This window comes from Mustela nigripes, chromosome 4, assembly GCF_022355385.1.
Source record: "Mustela nigripes isolate SB6536 chromosome 4, MUSNIG.SB6536, whole genome shotgun sequence".
Taxonomy (NCBI): Eukaryota; Metazoa; Chordata; class Mammalia; order Carnivora; family Mustelidae; genus Mustela; species Mustela nigripes.
Window position 1 is genome coordinate 62,028,295 of NC_081560.1, and position 26,195 is coordinate 62,054,489.

Below are 26,195 nucleotides of genomic sequence, written 5' to 3' on the forward strand. Positions count from 1 at the left end.
AACTCATAGCATGCCATGGGCTCAGGGTGAGCCCCAAATGTGCCCATTCCGGACCTCTGCGCTGCATTGGACCTCAACTCTCGGCCCAGGTTTGTTTTGTTTTGTTTTGTTTGTTTGTTTGTTTTGCCAAGAACCCACAGTAGGCACTGTTGATTGTCGGTTTTGTCTGCTTAGACATCCCAAGAACTGAAAGTTCCCAAATGGTTCTTGATTTCCCCCATTTTTGGGAGGAGGATGGAGTAGGCTGGAAGAAGATCGGTGAGACTTTACCTAGTGGAAACAGTTAAGTAAGTGACTTAAATTAACATGTTTGAGATAGGTTTGTTTTCATAATTCTAAGCTTTCTTCATGGTCCCAAAAGTCCTCTTTCATTCCCTTGAACAAATATTACCTGAAGTTAGAATGTGGAAAATGAAGATCACGTTGAGAGTAAAAATTAGAGAGTTCTCACTAGACAAACAGACTTGATTTAATAGAATAGTTTTGTTCAGCTGGAGCAGGGCTGGTTAACGATATGGCAGGGTAAGTCCTTTCAAAAAGCTGAAGACAAAGTCTCATTATCTGTTCCTTCATCTAGAAATAATATTGGTTTTTATATGTTTTTATATACATTCACTATGTGCAGGTCTAGACTTTTAAGCATGAATAGTCTCAGTCTTACTGGGCTGTATGAAAACTTCATAAGATTAGCCTTTACACTCTAAAACTCAAAGTTATCTCAGTGTTGATAAGTGAGTACCCTCATATAAGTAGGCTCACCTGAGCAACTTCACATGCTTAACATGTGCCCTGTTTTTCCTGATTGCACTAGAATTTACCTTGAATCATTAGTATCTGTGAATTTTTAATTTTGCTAAATACTTATACTTATCATCAGTAAACTATGGTTAAGAGATTATCCTACATTTTATTTATATGGATTGCTATACTATATCCATGTAATACATTTGAAGGTAACTAAAGCAGTTGCTCTGATTTTATTGTGAATATACATATATCTGTGGATTTGAGGGATTGGGAATTTGTTACACCTTTTTCTGGTTGATGTTAATTTGAGTAAAGATTTTTCAGCCCTTGTGAGGTGTTAACTTTGCATTGTGTAGGTTGGTGGATAGTCTTTGCATGTCAATTCTGTAAACCTATTCATCAGCTATTTCCAAGGTTACAGTTGGGAAAATTCTCTCTTTTTAACTTCCTTTCTAAGATACCATAATATGACATTAAAATTAGAAAATTTCAGCGAAGGAATATAAGAATGTGCCAGTGTGTTGGGAACATTCCAAGTCAGATCTATACCACCCAGTGGGACTTGAAAATGAGATAGTGAAATTGAGTTTTCAATTTTGAGCTAATCAGTTTCTAGGAGAATATGTTAGGGGTAGCTGGAGGTTTGAGGAAAACATTGAGAGCTGTGGAGAAGGCTTTTTGGGGCCAAATTATTAGTGCTTCCAAACCTTTTTCATGGAGGAATGGAAGGGGATGCTTTAGGAGAAGGGCAGTCTTCCCCCCTCACCTGAAATTAAGGAGGAGAAGCTTTAAGTTTGTTTTCTATGCCATATGTGAACATAATATTGATACCTATCTCAAATTTTATTGTGCGATATAATTATTAACATTATTAACATTTTTATTAACATTATTAGTGCTTGACATCATAAGCTAACATTATCTATTAATACCATTGTTTTGTTTTTTTTGTTTGTTTTTTCAATGCCATAGCTCCTTGTTCAAGTATTAGGCTCAATTAGGTACTGATTTATCAGCTATTATGACTTGGCTGAGGTAATGCAAACCAACAGATTTCTTTCTAAGATTTTTGAGAGCGAGCACAAGACAGAGCATGCGCTTGTGTGCACGTGTGTGCGTGCACAAGCAGGGGGAAGGGTAGAGGTAGAGAGAGAAGCAGATTCCCTGCTGAGCAGGGAGCCCAATATGGGGCTTGATCCCAGTCATGACCTGAGCCAAAGGCAGACGCTTAACTGACTAAGCCACCCAGGTGCCCGGAAACCAACAGATTTGTGAGTTTGGGTTAGAACAATGTGGTGACCAGAAGCATAAACTTGTCTGATTTCTTGATTCTGACTGTTGATTCCCAGATGTGAGAAAGGAGACTGCAGCTTCCTGGAGCTATCTTTTCCAACTCCTTTAGTAGTAAACACAATAAAATGGCTTCTTAAAGATACAACTAAGTATAGAGTTAGGAAAATTGACATTCTGTTGGTCATTTTTATAAAATAGTTTTAGGGGGAAGCAAAAAGTTCTAGTGATGAATTTCAAAATGGAGCCTAGTTGTTAGAAATGAAAAAAAGCTGGAGCACTTGGGTGGCTCAGTCAATTAAGTATCTGGCTCTGGATTTCCACTCAGGTCATGATCTCAGAGTTGTGAGATGGAGCCCCGCCATGGGGCTTTGTGCTGGGCATAGAGTCTGCTTGAGATTCTTTCTCTTTCTCCCTTTACCCCTTCTTTCTACCCCCTCTCTCTGTCTAAATAAATAAATAAATAATAAAGAAAACTGACACTTCTAGGTCAGATTATATTGAAATTCAAATCCCAGTGAGTTCTTTTCAAACAACTCAACATCAAAGGCATGTGGAACTGGGGGTAGTATGTAAATATTTGAAATCTCAGAACTATTACTTTGGCTTTAAATGTCAGGAAGGTTAATGTTCAAATGGTGACCATCTAAGAAGTCACAGTGCTCTTGCTTTCTTTGGTTTTATAACTTGGGTTTGTCTGAGGAAAATAATGCAATATTATGAAATGAATGTGTTATGAAAGGTATGTGTAATGAAATGAATGGCCAATACTAAATTCCAGGTCACAGGAGTGACTTGTGTTTAGGACGCTGTTAAAAATGTGTGGGTAGGTTTCATAGCCTCATAAACATAAAGCCTTAGTTCTAACCTTTTTGTTAACTTTTAATTATACAACAAGTAAAATTCCTTCAGTTAGTAAAATACCCAAAGGGGAAGACATGTAGCTCAAAGTACCTCACTATGACTTATTCAACTATATATACTGAGCTACAATGTATAAAAAAACAAATATCCATCGTACATTTCTGTTCTTTAAAAGGAAAAAGAACCAAAATGATGCCTAGCACTTTTATCTTCTTGTCTCTAGTCTCTTGTTGTTTAAACATGGTTTCAAAGACACTTATTTATCAATAGGTAATCACTAGGATCCAGCAAAATAACTGTGCAACTCCTTGTTCATTGTCCCTCCATAGCTCCTTAGCTCTTAATTTGTAGAGATTTAAAAACAAAACAAAGCATGAAACTCTGTGGGAGGCAAAGGATCAGTACAAATCCATCTGAACTTGGAAGACTATTTTTATATTTTTAAGTTTCCATGTTGGGATATACAGTATCATTATCTTCTCATAGTGTAAGCTATTTGTTTTCAAGAAAATAAGCCAAGTTTTAAAGAGCAGTAAATATTAGAATTTTAGTGAAAATGTTGTTATAAACAGGATTTTATATTTTAAATTTCATATACCGTCTTGTTTTCTAAAAGCAAGTGATTTCATTGTATTGGAATACAAAATACCATCTTGTTTTCTAAAAGCAGGTGTTTTAATTGTATTGGAATACTATTTTGAATTGAGAGTATACTCCGAGGCCAGGTCCCGCTCCTTCATTTTAGAATTGAATTTTAGGTCAAGGTTCTACATCAGCTAGTAGGGTCAGGACTGGCAGCTAAAACCCAAGTATGCATCTTTATTCTCATGATAAAGAAACAGCCCAGGAAAGTTAAGAACCTGTGGCAATGTCTGGTTTGGTTTGGTTTGCTTTACTTAAAAGTTTGATTTTGGTCAATTTTGTGTAAGTGGTTTGGTAGAATAGCTTAATTTGATATGATGCAAGTCTTATTTAAAAAAAGGAATAGGAAATATTGTTTAAAATTTGCGTAAATTAGTTTATTTAGAGCTTTAAAACTTTAGTTCAAAAGTGTGAGAAAGCATTTAAAAGTTATCTGGAGAAAACCAAGCCATAGTATTTATTAATAGTCCTTTCCTTCTTTAGCAGAATTTGGCAAAATCTTTTTTAACTGTCTTTTTCACCATTGTCCGGATTCAAACTTTTGTTGATCAGGGTAAAAGAACTTTGAAGGAATTTGAACCAGCATTCTTCTTTAAATTATTTTTAATAGGTTCATTTTAGAACTTTATTTTTAGGACTTCACATACTATTTTTAAAAAAAGATTTTATTTATTTATTTGACAGAGATCACAAGTAGGCAGAGAGGCAGGCAGAGAGAGAGGGGAAGAAGGCGAGAGCCTGATGAGGCTCTGTCCCAGGACCCTGGGATCATGACCTGAGCTGAAGGCAGAGGCTTAACCCACTGAGCCACCCAGGTGCCCCCATACTAAGTATTTTATTGTGTACTGGTGTGTGCAGTTGAAATAGTCAAATTCTATAAATGAAGGTAATTTTGAGTAATACAGTGTTTGTCAAACTTACTAACTACATGGTGTACCATTGTTCTTAAATAGCTTGATAGGACTACTAGATTATATACTACAAATGTTTTAGCTTATTTATTCATAAGCTATATAGTACTATATGTGTAGAAATTCACTTACTAATGAAAGTCTAAATGGAGAATTTTTATGGATGGAAAAGGAAGTGTTGGCATGGCAAAATTGGCAACTTATTTGAAAGGAATCAAATAGATTGTGGATGAACTAATATGCAACATTTAAAAATATTTCAACTCTAATTAGGCTACATTTAAAATTACAGAAGATAATAAATTTGTTAACCTATGTTGATTGAGCCTTATGATTATAAGGCAAATGATTGTGTTAACACTTGTGTGATTGAAATAAACACATTCTGCTATTAAACAATGAATAAAATAGCCATTCTGTTTTCCTTATAAGCTATTGGAAATTTCTATACAATTTAGAAATTTCACAGGTAATCATCCACTCTTCAAAGTCCTTTAAGTTTTATTTTTTCAGTCACTATGATTCAAAGTAAAATACCTTTTGCATTGGAGGAATAATGTTCTTAATTTAACCAACCATGTGACAGACTTAATATGAAAGTAGGTAAGTAACAATGAACACTGCTCTTAGAGACACATATAAAAGACATTCAGTAGTTTCACAGGAATTTTCATCTGTTTAATGTATAGTGATGTTAAAATCATTGGGAGTGTTTGAAGGAAGATTTGGGTCATTAAGTAAAGGGTGGATGATGGTTCATCCATGTCAGTTCCTGAAATTGGCTGTAAAATGCATCATGAAATAAACTTCTCCCATTTACTGTTTTGTCCCTAAGTGTCTTTGATATTGTGCTTTAGACTACTAGACTAAAACGGTAGGACTCAAGCACTTAATTAGCTGTTCAGAGTCAAATATTAAGTATAGGAATTTGAGATACATGTAAATATTTTAAATATCATGGCTAAAAACGTCCTACTGTATATAAGGCTTGATTGAACTGGGCTATCTCGTAGTAACAGCAGAAGAATCCAGAGTTAAATTTGGTTGAGTTCACTTAGAATTATTATTGGCTTATCACAAAAATGACCATGTTCTCGCTCGCATGAGTCAGTTGTTATCAACATCATATGGTCTTCAATTACAGACTAGAAATTTTACTGTCACAAATTGAGAGGATGTTGCGTTCTTGACTTAAACAAAAATGTTAACCCATTAATGGTGGAAAATGTGGACTTGAGCTAGACAGATTGTATGCAAACCTTGGCTTCAGCATTTTTCGCACTGTGATTTTGTACATATCTTCCTTCAGGCTGTTTCTTTTAAAGTGACACAATATTTATACATTTTTCAAAGCATTGCTATGAGGATTGATTGACTTAGTACGTGTAAAGCACTTAGAGTATTGCCTAGCACGTAGGAATCATCAATAAATGTTAACAGCTAGGTTCCCCCACCATCCCTTCTTTCAGACCCTAGATCTTTTCTCATTCTCTTGTGCTAAATTCTTACCATTCGCTTTATCCAGTTTCTTCTGTAAATTCTACAGATAGAAATCTAACTTCTCTAAGACAAAATTATGCATATGTGGACATATAAACAGTACATATCCTTATCAACAGATGTGTATAAGTGTGCGTATGTGTGTGTATGAGGGAGAAGGAAGTAATGTCTTCATGGAGGATGATCAGAGGAATTTATAGGCTTGCTCTTTACCCCAGTGAGCTGCCTTCTGAGGTGAAGTTGTGTGGACTGTTCTAAGTATTCACTTAAACACAGTGTTTATAAGCCTTAATCAGGGACCAATACAGGACGTGCATGTCTGTCATTGTGTGTATTTGGTCACTAGTTCCCAAATTTCTGTGAGGATTAATGATGACAGAGCAGTAAACCAGAATGCGGTCATCAAAAAAAATTTTTTTCCCCAAAGGATACTAAAAATTCAATGCGGGCATCTGCCGGTGTAGTGCTTAAGATTATTGAATGAAGATCAGGTAAGAGTTCTCCCTTTGTTGCTTAATAGCTGTGTAATTTTACACAAGTTATGTAACTAGACTCCTTTAAAATGGTTTGAAAGTTATTTATTTCTCATAATTCATTTAAATGCATTCATAGAGTTCATATGATTCTTGTAGTTCAAATAATTAAAACAGGAGCTAAAAGAGTGTGAAGAGGAAAAAAATGGAATAGCAGTTGTTCTACATGTAACCCTTACCAAAGTCTCAAATACTCACCTTTGTTGATAAAGGGAGCTAAGAGAAAAACCACAATTATTTCCCCCAAATGAAGAATTCTCTGAGAACCTCTCTCGTAGTAAACCAGTATAGCATTTTCATTTTTGAGTAAGATTTTTTTCAGTGAAAGTAACACTTGAAAAACAGCTATCTTCATTTGAATTTAGAAACATTAAATGTTTTCATAATTTCAAGGTGTAGAATTAGGCTGTATGTCACACATGAAATAGTTTTTGATAATTGAAGTAAAAACCCTAATGTCAAATGATCCGTCTGTTCCATAAGTGTCAATTATTGTCTTTGAATTTTCCTGCAGACCAGTCTTATTTCTTCATCAGCTCAAAAGTCATGAGGAACTTCTTCAGTTTTCTTTTTAAAAATTTCTTAAAAAAATTAATATATAATCTATTATTGTTTCAGGGGTATGGGTCTGTGATTCATCAGTCTTACATAATTCACAGCACTCACCATATCTCATACCCTCCCCAGTGTCCATCACCCTGCCACCCTCTCCCTCCCACCACCCTCACTCTAGCAACCCCCAGTTTCCTGAGATTAAGAGTCTTTTACGGTTTGTCTCCTTCTGTGGTGTCATTTTGTTTCATTTTTCTCTCCCTTTCTGTATGATCCTCTGTCTTGTTTCTCAAATTCCTCATGTCAGTGAGATCATATGATAATTGTCTTTCTCTGATCCACTTATTTCACTTAGCATAATACCCTCTAGTTCCATCCATGTCATTGCAAATGGCAAGATTTCATTTTTTGATGGCCGCATAGTATTCCATTGTATGTATATGTGTGTGTGTGTGTGTGTGTGTGTGTATGTGTGTGTGTGTATGTATAAAACATCTTTATCCATTCATCTGTTGGTGGACATCTAGGCTATTTTCATAGTTTGGCTATTATGGACATTGCTGCTATAAACATTGGGGTGCACGTGCCCCTTTGGATCACTACATTTGTATCTTTGGGGTAAATACCCAGTAGTGCAGTTGCTGGGTCATGGGGTAGCTCTACTTTCTACTTTTTGAGGAACCTCCATACTGTTTTCCAGAGTGGCTGCACCAGCTTGCATTCCCACCAACAAAGACTTCCTTAATTTTTAATTTTGCTTTGGTACCAGATACTCAGTCTTAGAAGTAACACTTCCAGAGACTCCTAAACATATCTCATCCTGCCAAGATCTACACAGAAAGGGGAATTTTTTTTTTTTTTTAGATAGAAGCAATTTGTGAGTTCCCCAGTGGCAGCTTTTATAAAAGTTGAGACTTCAGAGGATCTGTTGATGTGGAAAAAAACCAAAAAGTCCTGGTAATTTTAGACATGTGCCTTTGATGTTAATCACAGCAAGTAAGCCCCCCAAATCAAACCCCAGCCCAGAAAGTTTTGTTTTTCAATAAAAGGATGACAAAATACAAAATAGTTACTCCCCAATGTGCAAGTCCACATTTTATTAGTTTTTCAGAACATGAGATAATAGATTCACATAAAATGAAAGGAAATGTGTTTGTGAGCTAGAAATAAAGAATTCTGAATGAGCAATTAAGGCTTTTGTCCGCGTGACTGGGGACAGCTGCAGGGTTAGAAGCTCACACGAAGTCACTCAACACTTTATGAATATCCCGTGTGTGTGTGTGTGTGTGTGTGTGTGTGTGTGTAGTTCTGAAAAAAATGTGCCAACATCTATGGTATATACTGAATAATCACATAATCTTTTAGGTATAAATTAAGTTGCCCAAGAACCTTAACAAACAGTACATTATAAAATCAAGCATTTCTTAGAATGGGCATTATTGTCTAAAACCAATATTTATGGAACCTACTTTTAACTGTGACACAAATAGATAATCTTGAAGCTCCTTTAAATTAAAGGAAACATAAATGTTAAAGGCTTTATAAAATATTATGCTCTCCTAAGAATACAAAATCCTTTAGAGACTTTTTGTAAGATGTTGTCTTGCTAAATCAGCAATAGATAAGGGTGCTTATAACTGCAAATATCTATGGAGCTAAAGGATAAGGTATTGTATATGCATTTTAAACCACATTCTGCCAAGAAAGTATAAAAGCTGGGGCAGGAGAGGTGTATTTTTTGTTCTTTCCTCAAAGGTGTGAGCTGGTAGGAAATGGAGAAAACCAATAAGAAAAATTAATATTCTCATAATAAACATGGCCCAAAGCCGGCTTTCTTCTCTGCATTGGCACCTGACTGTGGAAGGTCAGGAAGTAGGAACAAGAAAAGTAATCTTCTCCTGGAAGATGGGTATCTGTAAGCTGCGAACTGTATAGATTAGAGAACGTGGAGATAAAGATTTTTGTCCTTGAACAGAGGGACAAAATAGAAAATTCAAATTCTGAGATTAAAAAGAAATGAGAATGGTATACAAGGTATTTATGTCTCAAAGAAGAATCCTCTATAAAATTACATAATTTAAGAGTTAAAATTCAAAAAGAACTTATGTTTGAAACTATGGAAGAGACAGTAATAAGTTAACTATTTCAAGGACAGAAGGACATTAACTGTACTTCTTTGAACAGATTCTCATACATCAAAAGCTTGAAAACCACTGATTTTTTAAATAACAGCATCATTTTAAACTAAGGATTTAGCAAAGAAGTAGTGAGCACTTCCAACTTAACCCTATATTCTCCCTTCGTATCCCTTGCTTCCTATAAGATAGCATCCGTGTCAGGCCTAGGCCTTATTGCTTTGAGAAACTGTCAACGTTTACTGTTGGCTTTGTATTTTTTGTTGTTGTTGTTAATTCTTTTTAGAACATTCTCTACTCTTCTCTGGCTATTTAATTTTTTTTTCCGATGTACCTCTATTGTGTTTTATAATTTATGAGGTGTTGTTTTTTTTAAATGGTTGAGCACATAAGTATTTTTTCTTCCCTTCCTCTTTTTCAGTTTTATTGTGATAAAATTGACATAGAATTGTGAGATACGTAAAGGGTACACCATGATGATTTTATATACATATATGAGAGAATTCGATGCATCTAATTAAGATGTCCGTCACTTCACATTTTTATCTTCGTGTGTGTGTGAGAGAACATTTAAGTTCTCTTGTCTTAGCAAATTTCACTTATACAATACAGTTATCAGTTATAGACACCATTTTATACACTAGATCCTCACATCTTAGACATCTGATAGCTGCCAATTTGTATCCTTTAACCAAATTCTCCCTTTTCCCCTCCACTCCACAGCTCCAGGCAACCATTTTTCTATTTTCTGTTTCTAGGAGTTAAGACTTTTTATTTAGATTGCACATGTAAGTGATACAGTGCAGTATTTGTCTTTCTGTATCTGACTTAATTCACTTACTGTAATGCCGTCAAGGTCTATCTGTATTGCTGCAAACAGCAAGATTTCCTATTTGCTAATGGCTCAATAATATCGTATTATATATATGCTACATCTTATTGATACATTCATCCATTGATTGACGCTTAGGTTGTTTCCAATTTTCTTGTTATTTTAAGCATCTCTAAGGGGTCACGTCAGCCCTTTGCATTTTTCGGTAAAGTCCTTTAAATTTTTCTGCTGCATCCCTCACCTCCTTCGCTAATTAAATTGTGCCTAATTAAAGAATTTAAGTGATTACTAACTGTGAATACTTTTTTATGTGCGAATCATGAAAATGTAATTCCAACCAGAATGCGTTTCCCTCAGGCATGGATGCCATAGTCTACTTCTCCTATGTTCATTTCAATGCCAATAATAGTGACAGAGAGAGCATTAGAAATAAAGGTGAGGGTCAAGCAGTAGGAAATTTTTATATTACAGATTTTATTTATTTATTTGGCACAGAGAGAGAGAGAAAGAGACACAGAGATCACAAGTAGGCAGAGAGGCAGGCAGAGAGAGAGGGGGAAACAGGCTCCCCACTGAGCAGAGAGCCCAATGTGGGGCTTGATCCCAGGACCCTGAGATCATGACCTGAACCGAAGTCAGAGGCTTAACCCACTGAGTCACCCAGGTGCCCCGAAATTTTTTCTATTACAATAATACTATATTGCAGTTACAGAAATGTCTTGTTAAGTATAATGGTACTCTACTGCCATGCTGTAGGATACTGAATTCTCATACCCTTCATAGATGTATCCCAAATTTTGGTCAATGTATAAAACTATACATGTTTCACAAATAGTTGTATTGCGTAGAATGTGAAACCTCATTGACCTATATAGATAGGCTTAGGCAAGCCAAACTCAGAGCTGTTTGAGAGGGAATAGCATTGACTGACAAGGAGGACAGAACCAGTACAAGATGGTTGGTATGTTCTTTTCTCTGTTCTACTTTTTAGAGATTTATGAATAGGACAAGTGTTCACAAGTATGGTAGTGATTGTAGAGATCTTATCAAAACCCACTTGTATCAGAAAAAGTCTACTACAGAAAGCATTTGACAAAATCCAGCATCCATTCCTGATTAAAACGCTTCAAAGTATAGGGATAGAGGGAACATTCCTGAACTTCATAAAATCTATCTATGAAAGACCCACAGCAAATATCCTCAATGGAAAAAAGCTTGTAGCCTTCCTGTTGAGATCAGGAACATGACAAGGATGCCCACTCTCACCACTCTTGTTCAACATAGTATTAGAAGTCCTAGCAACAGCAGTCAGACAACAAAGAGAAATAAAAGGTATCCAAATTGGTAATGAAGAAGTCAAACTCTCTCTCTTTGCAGATGACATGATTCTTTATATGGAAAACCCAAAAGACTCCACCCCCAAACTACTGGAACTCATACAATAAATCTTTTAAAAATAAGGATCAAAATGTCATAGTACATAATGGGGGTGGGGAGATGACTTTGCTAGAACATTATCAGTGAAGAAAAGTATGCAGGTATTTATTTATTCTTATTTATAGCCATTTAGGTATTTTCTTACTGTGTTTTTGCCAAACAGAATAAGATCTTGTGACCTCCTCCTTTCCCTTTGAGTACTATAGCACCATCAATATGTGGATCCCTTTAAAAATTTTTGCTGCCCATTTTGCTCAAAATCTTCATTAATGCTTTGCTTTTCAAATTCTTTTCTGCAGCTTAGCTGTGTGGGTGATTCTTTTCTTTGGTTTTTTCCTTTTTTTAAGATTTTATTTATTTGTCAGAGAAGCAGCGAGACAGGGGACACAGCATGGTTGAGTGGGAGAGGGAAAAGCAGGCTTCCTGTTGAGCAGAGAGCCCAATGCAGGACTCCATCCCAGGACCCCGGGATCATGACCTGAGCTGAAGGCAGACACTTAATGACCGAGCCGCCCAGGTGCCCCTTTTCTTTAGTTTTTAATGTATTTCTAGTGCATCCCTGTTTATTACTTTATAATTTTGTTTTCCAACATCACTTTCAGTAATTTGCCACATTTGCTATTTTATTTTATAGTTGATTTAAATTTTATTTGCACAGTGTTGTCAGTGGACACTCCCTGAGGGACTGAACAATAAAGACACTGAACAGTAAATATGAGTGACTGATACCAAAGGGGCAAATTTGAGTGGTAATGGCTTTCATAGATCATCAGTTATTCTCTTAGACTTTCAACAGTAGTGTTGAGCTTTTCTATCCTACCTTAAACATTCATGGATTAGGGAAAGGAATATTAGGATAATTGAATACCCCTTCAGGGGCATCTGAGTAGCTCAGTGGGTTAAACCTCTGTCTTCAGCTCAGGTCGTGATCTCAGGCTCCCTGCTCAGGGGGGAGCGAGCCTGCTTCCCCCTTTCTCTCTGCCTGCCTCTTTGCCTACTTGTTATCTCTGTCAAATAAATAAATAAAATCTTTTTAAAAAAAAAAAAGACCTCTAGAAAGAGAGGTATAGAGAAGATACCTTAAGGACAGGTTGTGACTTGGGTAAAGGTCAGGAGTGACACTCATGGAAGCTTCTTAACCTCGAGTCTTGGAACTCTTGGCCATTGCAAGGTGGATGATCCCGTTGCTGAAAGCAGTTCATCTCTGGGCACACAGAGACCATGTTGCAGTTATTTCCACTCCCTCTCATACCTTAAAACATGATTCATTCATTCTCCCCCCACCACTCTTTTGTGATTTATTTCTTATACTTCTGCTGCTTCCTTTTCAAGATACTTTTAAAGAAACTAACAGACTAATATTGGAGCAGTTCAGGTTTTCAGAACTGAGCCGGTGTACAGATAGGTTCCCATGTTTTCCTCTCTTCCATCTACCTGCAGTTTTCCCAATGATTAACATCATGCATTAGTCTGACCCATTTGTTATAATTGCCGAATAACTGTTGATATGTTAACTAATTCCACTGCTTACATCAGGGTTCCCTCTGGTGTTTCTGATGTGGGTTTGGCAAATAGATAATGTCGTATCTTGGCAAGTATCATATGATGCAGAATAGTTTCATTGACTTCAAAATCTGTGCACTGCCTGTTGATCCCTGGCTATTCCTGAATCCCGGGCAACCACTGATATTTTTCTGTTTTCATAGTTTTATTTTCTTTTCCAGGATATTGTATAGTTGGAATCATAAAATATGTAGCCTTTCCAGACTGGCCTACAGCAATTCTCCTGATGAATAATCACTCTGGTCACTTGACCGTTCTGTTGCGGAAGTCTTTACACCTCTCCACAGGTCTTCATGGAAGGGAACTTAGATGACCCCGTCCATACCTGCTCCTTTCTGTGGCCCGCCGTTGGTTTGTGGAAAATCTTGACACATTCTTCTTCCCTAAAACTGAGTACTAGTTGATCCTTTGTTCTTTCCATCAGAAAGATAGCCAGATGTTTACCTTTGTAGTTTTGAGGTTAAGGTCAAACCCGTGTGAAATGGATCTAGCTTCCTTCCTCCAGCTCCTCTCTATTGACTTGGAGTTGGGAGATCATGCTTCTCAACAGTCCATTCTTAACAAGTACTCTAAAACTTTATCCAGTGTAACTGAGGGGTGTAGGAGTCATTTCATTGCACTCAGGCCTCATAATAAATTCTTGTCTAGACCTTCACTTTGGAAGCCCAGCTAAACATCTTGTAACAGAAACAACTCAGAACATTTTTTTTTTTTAAGATTTTTATTTATTTATTTGACAGAGAGAGGGCTCAGGGGAGCAAGTAGAGGGAGAGGGGGAAGCAGGTCCCTGCTGAGCAGGGAGCCTAATGTGGGGCTCAATCCCAGGACCCCGAGATCATGACCTGAGCTGCAGGCAGAGGCTTAACCCACTGAGCCACCCAAGCACCCCAACATATTTTTTTAATTCAAATATTCAGATGTTTATCAAAAATTCTTGTGTTATTTATGCAAAAATATCCCTCAAGGAGTGACATTCCCAGACCCCTTGATGTCCTCTTTCCTTTCCCTTTTTAATGCCACCAAATTAAAACTCATTATATGTGTGACAAGTAAATAGAATTACCAGACCAACAAAAATACTAAAATAACAGAAGACACATATTTGGCACAAGGATGTAAATCAGATGCCAATAGTATATACTGAATAATTTTGAATATTTTACCTATGAGAAGAATTGATCCTGGGTTTAAAAAAAAAAAAAAAAAAGAACCCGAGAGCTATGACTCCCTTCTAGAGCTCTCACTTACAAAATAGCAGAAAAATTAGCTTATAAATTATGTACATAAACTTTTTAGATTTCTACAGTGTTTCTGTTAAGATTGCTAAGTATGAAAGCATGACCTACTTTTCTCCATCTTGAGCCTCATAGTGGATATTTGCTCTCTTTTATGCACTATTTTCTCCCCAAGTTACTTTTCTACAGAAAGCACTTCCAAAATTGACTCATCACAAGCAGTTATGCAGATCTTAATCAAAGAGGCATAGTTTGTATTCATCTGATTCACAACTCTGAATTGCCAATTTTTGTTGAATTATTTACATAAAAATGAATACATTGTAACTGTTCTTTAATTAGCAGTATCTAATAATATCTATTGCTACTAGTCTTGTGGACATTAAGAGTGTGGTTCTGAAAACTCAATTGGCATTTTGGGAGGCTGGCCTAGATAATTCATTGCTGGAAAATTTCTGATTTATGCCAGAATGTACTTTAGAAAATCTCTCGAAATTACATCACTCTTCTCCTTTATCTTTAATTCAGTCCATAGGCCCTATCAATTTTTATCTTCTTATTTGTCTTCTAACAAGTGACAACTTGGGAAAACTTCGGCAAGCTCCAGCCAGCAGCAGGAAAAGTCAATAAACGCGGTGTAACATAGCTGCTAAGAGCGAACAACTATAAAGCCAAACTGAGGGAGTTTGAATATTGTTATTTTTTGGTGGGTGTTGTGGGTAGGTTTCTTAAAGTAGTCTGTTTTCTTATGTATAAAAACCAAATAATAATGGCACATACCTCATTAGGGTAGGGATGAGGATTAAATGATCCATAAAGGGCCCCTCAGTGCCTAGGAAACGGAAAGCAGGCAGTAAATGTGTCTGTGGTTTAGTTCTTGTAAAATAAAAATAACTAAAGAAACAAACAAAAAAACCTCCCCCAAACCAAATTCTGATCTTTGTCTAGCATTAACAGGAATTATACCATTCTCAGTATTTTTTGCATAAAGCGTAAGTTAATCCTATTTTGAGATTACCCTTTGTGACAACCTTAGCATACTGGCTTGAGAAACAAACAAAATCAAACACAGAACACTAGAATTTAAACTGACAAGATGTTTTATTTTAAGAGGTATTGGCTATAGTTCAAATTGTGTGGAAAAAAGATTCAGAAATGTCCCTCGCTGTAGAGGATGTTTAATCTTTTTTTTTTTTTTTTTTTTAAAGGGAGAGAAAGAAAGGTGGGTGGGCGCTGGGTGGGAGCAGGGAGAGAAATCCTCAAGCAGATTCCCGGCCATGCCTGGAGGCCAGTACAGGGCTCCTTCCCAGGACCCCGTGATCATGTCCTGAGCTGAAATCAAGAGTCAGACACTATGGACTTAGCTACCCAGGTGCCCCTGAGGATGTTTAATGTTACACCTTAGGAAAAAAACAGTGGTGTTCAGTGTATCCATCTCCCACTCTGAAAAGATCTTCCAAAAATAAATAACATGGCAGCTTCCTGATGGGGTTCTGGTGTTTGTGGTTATCTGACTTGCCTCTCACAGAGGGGCCTCTGTTAGGATCCCTAACACTGAGGAGGTTCTGGAAGCGTACAGACTGGGAGTTGGTGGTTGATCTTTGGTAACTTAAATTACCTGCTGTGATTTTGGGACAAAGTGCTCTGAAGAGTTGCTCACATTCTGGCATCCTGTTGACACTTTCTTATTTACATGTTTCATTTTTCTCTTGAGTGCTTTTCTCTTGAAAATCTAGAGATGCAGACCACAAGAAGGTTGTGTTCACACCAAGGGTCACAGTGAGGGAGAAGGTGGACTTCGGTTTCCCTGGTCCTCTCCCCGTCTCGCCCTTTAGACCTTCTGCCAATCCCTGCACTAACAGAAAGCTTGGGGGATAAAATTCAAAGTAAGATCCAGAGGTTGTTTAAAGGATGTCTCTGAAGTACTAAATTGGTAGTTATCTTTCTTATATTATTATCACTTTAAAATGGCAAATGGTTTCTCCTCAAGTTATCCATTTTTAATATATTGTATATTTCCTGAGTTTTAACTTACCTGGTCAATAATGTTACACATTTAAAAAATAACTGATCCTCAAATTCCAATATTGGTCATGGTCCTACATGAATCAATACTAATGTTGCAGGCAAATTAGTCTTTACATTGACCAAAACCCAGTCATTATATGCATATTAGTTAGGTGCCACAACATAAATTGAATTAAGAGTTGAGGGAGGAATCTATAGCTTTTTAAATTACTCGATATTTGAGATTTCCAACCTTAATTCTTTACTACATTTTTACTCTTATCAAATTATTGCAGTGGCTAAACTATCAGCCGTCTGCTCATTAAGTGAAGTAAAATATGTAAAATGTCCTGTCCAATGTGTGGTCCATAAAGGGGCTCATTAAATATTATATTCTTACCTACTTCAATTTTTATCTTTCAAACTGAGGATATTAAGAATCTAATCAACTCCATTATATAGTGTAATACTAGAGAATTTGGCGCTGGAATCAAGGACCAAAAGCTGCCCTGGCTTTGGCTGGCTTATTCTTCGAGTGTGGAGTTGGATGGAGATTATAAATTGGGGAAGCACTGGATTGTTTTAGAACAGCATGTGTCGCCCCTCTTCCACCCCTTTCAGGGCACTGCCCATTCGATCCTGGTGTGTGTGTTTTGAAAACTACAAGTTTGAACTGTGTGTGTATATGTGTGTGTGTGTGTGTTTTCTGTGTTCCGGCGCTCCCTGACACAAGTGCACACACAGTGTCAAATATAGAATGCAAAGATCCATACAGCACCAAAATCTTTATGTAGTAAAGGAGTAAATGTAGTACATTTACTTACGTAGTAAATAAGATACTGACTATATGAAATAAGAGATCTCTGCTCTGAATTAACTCATTCTTAAAATTAGTAGGTTGTGTCATATACAGTTGTTGATATTCAGCCATTTTTGACTTTAAGAAAAAGTCAAACTCATGTGTTGGGCTACTCTAACACATCTAGTCATTTCTGTGCCAGTAAGCAACCTTTCACCTCTGAATAGACCATATAATTCAGTGGGCTAATATTGTAATTTTTGCCTAGTCAGGGTATTACTTTTTAAAGGTGTGTCTTTGTTTTTGGCTGTACCTTCAGTTGTTCAGTTGTGTTCTCCTAACGTGCATTGCTTAGTGGGGTTCTCTTGTCACTGCACATGAGGTGTTCTTTCTTTTCTGTGACTGAAGACACCAGACCTAATATTTTTTTTAGTTTGATGTTTACCAAAAAGGGAGAACCTTGACTTAAAATAACTTTAGTTGTATGCCAAGCAAAAATCTCAGAGATAAATAAATGCTAAGGGCCTCAGTCTTTACTTGAAATGAAAGAGAAAAGTAAAAAGCAAAAGGCAAACTAAGAATCAGTATCCTTTAATCTTTGATATATCATATGAGGAAATGATATCCAGTTAATCATTTTTTTTTTTGGAGGGAGGAGTTCCTAACAGTATGACATATTCTTGGGTACATGAGGCAGAGATGCACATGGGTGGGGAAATGGATGGATTAAGTAAACTGATGCTTCATGACTTGTAGGTGATAAACTGCTTCCCCTCCAACCATCTCCCTGCCCCCCCCCCCACCCTGCCACCAGCTACTCCTGGACCAATACTCTTGTTGAGATGCTAAATATGGATTACTAGAAGTATGAAGTAAGAAACTCAAGATCTCAAATTCAATCTATTATTTGATACAGTATACCTAAAATTTTCAAAGTATAGGAACAAACATAATAAGAGAAAAGATAATTATGCATCTATGTGTGTTGTACAATAAAACCAGTGCTTTGGGGATTAATATAGATATTTAAGATAATTATGTGCATAACTGGGCAATTATAACTAAAACAGTTATAAAGGAGATAAGGGATCCTCATTGCATACTATGGTCTCAGTCATTTAATGTGATGGACGCAATTCTTGTGAAAGAATCTAGACTGAATTGACAGTCTTGCTACATATGAGGGGTAATGTCTTATATTGTATCCAAATTTTAGTGATGCTCGGAGAAAGACCAGTATTCTATAATTACATTGACAGGAGCAGAAGAAGAAATTTTAAAGCAATTTTAGCAAGTCCAGAATACGATTTTTAACTATTATCCAAAATGAATCAAGTGATCTTTAATTTTCAACTCACGTTCAGCCCTTCATCAATAGCCATTCCAAAACTTACCCTGTGAGAATATATTTCAGTTTAAATTGTCTTTTGATTGAAGAAATTGATTCCACATTTATGAATTTCCTAGGTATAGGGTTGGTTTTTTTTTTTTTTTTTGGATGGACAATAGAATTGATAATTCTTTGTCAAAATGTAAAGTGTTATTAAAACCTTTTGTAGATAGTGTCAAAATAATCACCTACTTTGTTCATAATTGTTAGATATTTTTGCTCTGGATTTTTTTGTACCAATAAGTAGAAACTCTGTCCTTCCTCAATTCTACGTTTTGTTTTTTCCTTCAGACCTTATCTACATTGAAAATTTTGTGTTCCTTCATTGTATGGATATAATGTAATTAAAAATATGGAAAATATATGATCAGTTAACAAATCTAGGTTTCAGATTTTCATCTTTAAGATTTGGGCATGAAATATTTTTTACTATTGAGAAAAAATAAGTATGTGTTTCATACTTTAAACTTCTCTGGCAGAACTTTCCCCATGATAAACCTCATAGTTGAGCATGCAATATTAGTTGTTTATGATCATCTTCCATATTATCCTATGATAAAGAGAAGCTCTCACTGGATATACATTGTGTCATGTACATAATGATATGTTTTTTGTTTTTATAATTACTAAATACACTGTTGAGGTGTCCCTTGTATTTTTTTTTTTTTCCTAGCAAGATTTCTTTTCAATATCTGGAGCAGTCTATGTCATTTATATTCTGGTATAAACTCATTAATCTGTGTAACTACTCCAGAATATTTTGGATTTTGCTCCCACAAAAAGTCAAGCCCCAAACATTTGCCAATGCCAATTAGACACTTGCTTGTTGAGGCAACATCAGCTGTTTACTAATAATTTTTGTACTCATGGCAGGTTGGTAAATAGTTTATAAATCACTCATCTATGGACTTGACCTTGAGTAGCACTGATTTAATGAGATGTTGTAAAAACACTTTCTTTAGGCCCCAGAAGCATTTTCGTTAATGCAGAGTGAATGGGACAGTAATTCCTTTGCCCATTAACCATTCTTGCCACATGTTAGCCCTGTCTTTTCATTTCCAGGATTATTCCCGTTGCCCATTTTAGAAAGCTTTTATTTAATAGAAGTGAGTGATGTTGGGCTGGCAGGAAGGGCTACTAAAGATGGCGAAAGTTCCCGCCACAAGACCTGAGCTCGGACAGGAGAACAAAGGCCCAAGCAGGAATCTGAGACCCCCGCCCCGGGCTCCTGTGGACCAATGGGATCCCGATGAGCAGGCGGGATATCCAAATAAGGGAAACTTCCAAAAGACCCCTGAGCTTCCTCCGAGACCGCTTAAAAGCCCCCTCCTCCCTGCCTTGGGTGCGACTTCCGCCACTCTGCTTTCCAGAGTGGCGGAACCTCGCCCGAGGGTGCCCACCTCCTCCCGGCGCAACTTTCCTGGCTCCCCTTCTCCTGAGCCCTGAAACTTCGCCGGAGAGCGTTTTTAATAAATCTTGCCTTGCACCCACTTTGCCTGGTGTTGTGTTTATCTCGCCGGAAAAAACTTTACAAGTGGTTGATACCTGGGGATGTATACGAGGCTTCCTGTGACCTTTCGGGTGTCCCTTCCCTTAAGTCCCTAACGTGGTAATGGGTACAGAATAACTGCTTAATTCAACTTGATTGGTCACAGTTTGGCTTTTTTTTTTTTTTTTTAATGAATCTGTAGGAAATGTCTTTTCCCCAATTTCCAGGTTGACCTTAAATCCAGTCAGAAAGAGAGATTTCATTTTATTCTTCAGAATCCCTAACCCTGTTGAGTAAGCATGTTGGATAAGAGTTAGTTGGGGACATAGCCAAGTTTGTGTAGAGCAGTTCTAAGAAAGATCACACATCCGTGATTCTTGAACTGACATCCCTTACTTCCTTTTCCTCATTGTACCACAACTTTTAGAGAAATCCCTTCCAAGCTAAAATTGTCTGGAATTTGCATTTAATGATTTGTCATTGTTTCAAGGCCTTAAAGCTATTAGACTCAATTATAACTAAGGGTTAACTATTATAGTTTTGCATATTTTAATACAGGGGACCCAAGATGGTAGGAATTTAGATTTCTAATACTTGAGTTATGGAGGGTCTCCCTCTGGAAAGCCTAATCATTTCTTTCTGACTAGAATTTTGTTAAAATCAAGCATCTTTAATGAAAGTAAAATTAGATACTATGTTTCTGTGAATGAATGCAGTCAATTAAATGTAGACTACCACATGGCAGCCTTTGAACTAGAAGCCAGGCATTTCCTGGGCATAGCTGCCTGTCAGGGATTTTTGAAGTAGGCTTCTGTTAAAATTCCTCTCTTTTAGTCTCGCCTCCACTTCACCTCAACTTTCCCTTACCTACCTCTACCTGAGAAAACAGGCTCATATTATCCTATTTCAAAGTTCTTCTGTAGCACCTGCTGGATATTTTAGTTAACAAAGAAATTCTTGCTATTTTATTTTCATTGTTATTGGTACTGTGGTCATGTTAAAAAGAGGAGTTCTTATTTCTGTTGAGGATAGAAATGAAATAAAAATGTGAATGTTTAAAAAGAAGTGAAAAATTTTTTTGAAAGGTAATTTTGTTTTCTTTGGTCTTCAACAGTATTTTTAGAATTTGGTAAAATTCTAAAGAAATATACATTTCTTAGGTCTAATATCAATCTGATAGCAATTCTGATATGGTAATGATTGTTTCCCTAAATCCCTATAATAGCATAATGCCTGGGATTTGGTTATAATAGCTTCAGGATGTTTTACATTCTTCTTTCTACCTGAATTTCTATATAGTTGATTTTTCTTCCTAATACCAAGAATTCCAAAAAATGATTTAATATTTTTCTTCCAACTAAAAGTTATTTGTGGTCAAAAAAACTTTCATTAGTAAGCTTCTTGAATGATCTACATTGGTTGGTAAATCAAGGAGACCTTTTTCTTTTGTTGATTCATTTTATGTTCTATTGAAGTGGATACTTATTTTTTCAGTAGTAATAGAACCTTTTAGGAGATACATTTCAATAAGATCTTCTAAAAGCACTGAATCTGAAAATACATAGCTCCAGATTAGACATACATTAGTGATATTGAAAACTGAAATTGAGTTAGATTTCCCATAATTTCTATTTCTCAAAAAGTCAATTGTAGACCTATTTTATTGTATTACTGTAAAATGTGTAATCATCTAGAGTGTTGAAAAAAGAAACTGGGTGGCTCAGTTGGGTAAACATCCGACTCTTGATTTCAGCTCAGGTCATGATCTCAGGGTCATAGGATCAAGCCTAACATTGGGCTCCATGCTCCACACGGAGTTTGCTTGGAGTTCTCCCTCTTCCCCTGCCCACCCCTGCCCCCACATGCACACTTGTTCTCTCTCTAAAAAAATTAAGATCTTAAAAAAATATTATTTGTTATAAATATAAATCTTCCTGACTAGTATGTCTATGCATTTATTTAAGACCATGTAAAATGAAATTTCATAAAATAATTTTGAGAATGTTGAAATGGAAAGCAAATGTTAAAGTTGATTGCATACAATAACAGTTACAAAGTAAGAGTTTTTAAAAATTTCTAGTTTTTTATTTATTTTAAGGATAGCGGTGGTGGGGGAAGGAGCAGAGGAACGGGACAAGCAAGTGCTCAAATCAAAAGACATGACTGGATTAAAAAAATAAAAAGACCCATGCACATGCTGCCTGCAAAAGACTTCAGGCCTAAAGACATATACAGACTGAAAGTGAAGGGATAGAAAAAAAATTCATGCAAATGCCGGAAAAAAAATATGAGTGTAGTATTACTTATATTGGACACAGTAGACTTTAAAACAAGGATTGTAGCAAGAGACAGAGAAGGATGTTGTATAAGGATGAAGGTGTCAATCCAACAAGAGGCAGTATTACTTGTAAGTATTTATGTAACCAACTTGAGAGCACCTAAATGTATAAAGCAGATATTAACAGACATAAAGGGAGAAAAAGACAGTAATACAGTAAAAGTAGGGGACTTTAATACTGCATTTAACATCCATGGATAGATCATCCAGATAGAAAGTCAGTAAGAAAATAATAGCTTTGAATGATATGTTAGGCTGGATGAACCTAACAGATACATACCAGACTTTCAATCCCCAAACGGCAGAATACGCATTCCTTGCAACTGCACATGGAACACATTTTCTAGGATAGATCTTGAGATAGAGCAGGAGAGTAGGGAATTAGACAAACTAGGTGAAGGGGATTAGGAAGTACAAATTATGCAGTTTTAAAGTAAATCACGAGGATGAAAGTATAGGATAGGGAACGTAGTCACTAATACTGTAAATAACTATGGTGAAAGTTCATGAATACACTTAACTCGTAATGGTGAGCATCGCCTTATGCACAGAATTGCTGAATCACTGTGTTGTATGCCTGAAATTAATATGTACACTATATTTCAATTAAAAATAACACAAGGATTAAAGATACGTCCTTAATTAGATAAGTTGTTACAAATCTTAAAATACATTGTGTATTTTTAGTGTATTTTAATTTCCTTAAACATTCAAAAATACATTAGACAAGTTAAGAAATACAAAGCAAGCATTATTTCAAAGATAATATTTAAGACCATTTAGAATGGTGTTTGGCAGTGTGTGGGATATAACATTCAGAGAAATAATGGTAGATTTAAGTCATCTAACTTTGCATCTCTACCATTTATTTTACCTGTAAGCCTTCTCATTCACTTTAAAAAGTTGGCATGTAATAGTCTATTCCTTCTCAAGATACGCTGTTATGGTAGGTAATTTGAATATCTCAACTGGTAAACAAGCACCTCTCTGAATTTCTCAATTCCAGTGGTTTCCACTTTACATCCATCTTAGCCATTGACTCTCATAGTCCTATAGGAAGAAATGCTAATATTAGAAATATTGGGAAAAATATCTCTTTAGTGGCCATCCACTGTTTTCTTTCCCACCCTTTAATTTGTATTCTTCTAGTACAGTTCTATATTTCATTTCATTTATTTTTCCCATGGGGATCCAAGGTGGTTTGTCTTGGTAGTTCTCTGCCTGGAGAACACCCATGGAACCAAAGTATAGCTATCTCCTTGGGACAATAATAGGTTCAGCCTATCCTAAAATGGTCCAATCACTTTTGATCACAGAGTATTTGTGGAAGATTGGGAAAGAACTTGGTGTTTGTTATTGGATGTAATTAAAAGGATAGGAGGTTGAGATTCCTGTGGCCATTTTTCTCTGAAGGAAAAGGTTTGAGGTGACAGTTGTAGCTGGGAATGAAACAAAAAAATAATAATTTATACACAAAAAATAAGATAAACCAAGTCCTCATATTTGAGCTTTGGGGCCTCTGCAATTGAATTAACTCATTTTTTTTTTGGAATTTTAATTTACTGAGTCAATACATTGTCTTTTTCCTTTAATCACTTTTGTTTCTGATACTTAAATCAGCCATTCCCAAATGATAACCTCTATAATTTTAATTGAAAATCGATTCCGGATCTTAACTTTAGCTAATCTTTCCAAAATGTTACCTTTGTCCCATCTCACACAGCCTTACTGAAATTGCTCATTTCTTTACTCTTTAAAACCTGGAATAGATTTTGGCATGTAGTAGGTCTTCATAGATCTCTGTTGATAAGGAGTTAGTGATAAGACTTTTCTATTTAGCCCCCTCCTCTCTTTGGTGCTTTCTTTAATCTCAGTTATATAACTGTTTTGTCAATAATACACCCTACTCCACTGTCCCATCTTTCATCTCATCCACTTGGTGAAATACTCATTCTTCATCACTCCAACTGTCCTGTCTTCTCCAAAACTCCAGTTTGGCTGCTAAGCACATAGGACTTATGCTTCATGCTTTTATAGGACATGAACTCTACCAGACCCTAATTCTTGACTGTACACCTGCAATTTAACTTTATACCATACTTTATCTTTTCCTCCTGATACAATGAAAAGAGTGATTATTTTAAGATTTCTCCATCTGGGCTGTGGATTCTGTTTTATACCAGTTGGTCTGGGGTCTTTTGTCCCTTCCTGACACTGTATTTTTAATCTCTACCTTAACACCTTTTCTTTATTGTTAACATTAATATTCTTCTTGTTTCTCCTTCAAATTCACACTCCCTTCTAGATTTTGCTCCTCCCCCTTCTTATAGCCAAAATTCTTGGAAGAATTGTCAACCCATCTTCTCTGAAATTTTTTCACCTGCCATTTTATTTATCAATGCAGTGAAATCTGGGTTTTGCCTGTATTCTCAAGTGTTATTGCTCTTGTCAGGAAAAACTAGTAATATTTCTCCATGATCTAATTGACCTCGCAAGTGAAATAAGCACTCTGATTTTTCTTTTATTCTTAGGAAAGCCTTCTCTGGTATTTCAGGCTATATATGGTCTCTCTTTCATAAGCTGCCATAGCTTCTTGTATTTTAGCTTCAGTTTCTTGATCACATAGAGTAATTTCATATTTGCATGATGGTTTGATAATGTCTTCCTCTTCTCCCACCTTCTGTCCTCTGACAGATGATGTATATTGCTCAGCCTTTTATTACTAGCCACTCATGAACTTCTTGCTACATACAATTTATTAAGTAAATGTTTTTATTTTTATTTATTTATTTTTTAAAGATTTTATTTATTTGACAGAGAGGTCACAAGTAGGCAGAGGCAGGCAGAGAGAGAGGAGGAAGCAGGCTCCCCACCGAGCAGATAGCCCGATTCAGGGCCCGATCCCAGGACCCTGGGCTCACGACCTGAGCAGAAGGCAGAGGCTTTAACCCACTGAGCCACCCAGACGCCATAAGTAAATGTTTTTAAATGACTATAGAGAAATTATGTAGCTCATTGTAGTAGGCAGAGTAATGGCCTCCAAAGATGTCTGTGTCCTAATCTCCAGGCCTGTGAAATGACATTTTACATGGCAGAAGGAACTTTGCAGATGTTATTAAATTAAGGATTTTTCAAGAATTGAAAGAGAGATGATTCTGGAGCATCTGGGTGGGTAAAACAAACAGAAAAATGTTCTTATGAGGGAAAGAATAGGGCAGGAGAGTCAGAAGATGTGACAAGAAAAGAGGGCGGAGTGATGTAGTTATGAGTCAGGTAATACAGATTCCCTCTACAGAGTGGAAAATAAAAGGAATGGTTTATGCCTTTCAGCCTTCAGAAGAGTGCAATTCTGCAAACACCTTGTTTTCAATGGGTTTTCTGTGAAACCCATTTCAGACCTCATCCTCTAGAACTGTAGGATAATAATTTGTGTTGTTTTTAAACTACTCAATTTGTGGTAATTTGTTATAGTGGCAATAGGAAACTAATACATTCATTAATTTGATTATATTACTCTTCTGCTAATATGTTGGACATGTGTTCTCCTCAAAATAAATTTCTACATTCTTAATAAATGACCTACACCACCAGAACATGGCTCCCCTCCCCCCCTTTATCACATCAGCCTTACTTTGATTACATCCTAACAACCCTAAGGGAATGTTACAAGTTTACACAGTTTTCAGTTCCCCAAATAGTTATGGTTGCTGTTACTTTAAATTTTGTGTATTCTGTTCCCTTGACCTTCAGATTTCTCCCATCTGACCACTCTCTAAAAAAACAAGGATGTGTGTGTAGTTCATACAGAGAAAATACTGGATGGTCCTTTATTTCTAGTGTTCATGTAACTTAAAAGTAGAATATCTATCAGTTGAACATTCTGAACTGCCTTAATATCTGACATGATATGATAATACAAAGTGAAAAGTGA